Below are 1,983 nucleotides of genomic sequence, written 5' to 3'. Positions count from 1 at the left end.
AAGCTCCCTGTGTCTCCTCTGCCACGCAGCAGAGCCTCTGCCCTGACAGCCATGGGGTCCAGGGCATGAGCTGCCTTCTCTGCAGCCAGCCCTCCGGCAGAGGAGAGGTGCCTGACAAAGGGACTGAGAGTGACTACCCTGTGATGCCACTGCCTGTGAGGCGACATGCCTAGGTGGTAAGGTGAAGGCTTTCCTGAGTTCCCATCTGTCTCTCTCTCTCCTTGCCTCCCCTGGCACCCGGATCGTGGTGCTGCTCCTTGTTTCCCCTCCTGTCCATGCTGCTCCTGTTCTTGCTGTTGAGCTCTCTGGGGTGGGAAGTTTCAGTTCCAGTTCTGACACCAGTGCCGCAAGTTGTGCAGCAGAGGGGTCTGCATGGGAATGAGGTTGCCCCAGCCCCCTTCTGACTTGTGGAGCTCCAGAAAATGCAGTCTGTGGGGCTGCGAAATGAGCTGACTCTCCCTTAGGGAGAACCCATCTCCAGTCCTAAGAGTCCTTTGACCGTTTCCTTGTAGTGTCCTGGCAGACTGCGTGCTGCCCTCTAGAAAGGCACTGCTGTCTCATAGCACCTCTGTGATATCTGAGAGACCCATGAGGAAGGTGCCGAGATGCTGAGAGTTTGGAGATGGTGGTGGGAGGCTGTATGTGGGCATCTGCAAAGAGCCCTGTGTGTCCTTGGCTAGAAGGGGAGTGTGGAGAGCTCCCTGAGGTGCCCTGAGAAAGGATGAGAAGTTTGGAGCTGTGCACTTTGAAACTGGACTCGTGTGCTCTCAGCAGGGGCTGGTTTCTTTCTAGGGCAACATATGAGTGTGATCATCCTCCACCTCAAAGAGTGGCAAGCACAAGGCAGCTGGGAACAAGAGTAACAGACAGACTAGCTGTCCTCACTCTGCAACAAGGGACAGTGAATCCATTTTTCTCAGGACTCAGAGTGGAAATGCCAAGGATTTCTACCTCTGAGGAACACTCCGCAGGGGTGACAAGAACATCTAAAAGAAAATAAAAAATCCCTGAAACTCTGTTCCTCAAACCTCATTCTTTAGAATTCAGAGTGAAGATTCTGAAAAGCCCTTCTACATGATGAGTGGATTTCACCTGACAGAAAGTGTGAATGTCAGAGCTGGTCACCCCCGTTGCCCTGTACCTACTGCTTGACAGCAGGACTGACTGCTCTGGAGCCCAAGGGCAGAGGTCCCTGCTCCTCACAGCACACTCAGCCAGTGCAAAGCACAGCCCAAGCAAGGGAGCTGCACAAAGACCCTTTCAGTAAAGAGAGAGGCAGTGTGGGGGCTTGGATGAGAACTGCAACATTTGGATTTCTTTTCCTTGAAAAGTCTCTCCTAACTTCTCAATGTCTGTTCTCCTTTGCACAGTCCCGAAAGCCCAGAAGGAGTGAAATGTCCAACAGCAGCTCCCTCAACGAGTTCCTTCTCCTGGCATTTGCAGACACACGGGAGCTGCAGCTCTTGCACTTCTCGCTCTTCCTGGGCATCTACCTGGCTGCCCTCCTGGGCAACGGCCTCATCATCATAGCCATAGCCTGTGACCACCGCCTCCACACCCCCATGTACTTCTTCCTCCTCAACCTCTCCCTCCTCGACCTTGGCACCATCTCCACCACAGTCCCCAAATCCATGGCCAATTCCCTGTGGGACACCAGGGCCATTTCCTACTCAGGATGTGCTGCCCAGGTCTTCCTGGTTGTCTTCCTGTTTTCAGCAGATTATTTTCTTCTCACAGTCATGGCCTATGACCGCTATGTTGCCATTTGCAAACCCCTGCACTACGAGACCTTCATGGGCAGCAGAGCTTGTCTCAAAATGGCAGCAGCTGTCTGGGCCAGTGCTTTTCTCCATGCTGTCCTGCACACTGCTAATACATTTTCCATACCACTCTGCCAAGGCAATATCATGGAGCAGTTCTTCTGTGAAATCCCCCAGATCCTCAAGCTCTCCTGCTCAGACTTCTACCTCCGGGAAGCTGGGC

This window comes from Apteryx mantelli, chromosome 11 (genome assembly GCF_036417845.1).
Source record: "Apteryx mantelli isolate bAptMan1 chromosome 11, bAptMan1.hap1, whole genome shotgun sequence".
NCBI classification, from domain to species: domain Eukaryota; kingdom Metazoa; phylum Chordata; class Aves; order Apterygiformes; family Apterygidae; genus Apteryx; species Apteryx mantelli.
This window is presented reverse-complemented; position numbering follows the sequence as displayed.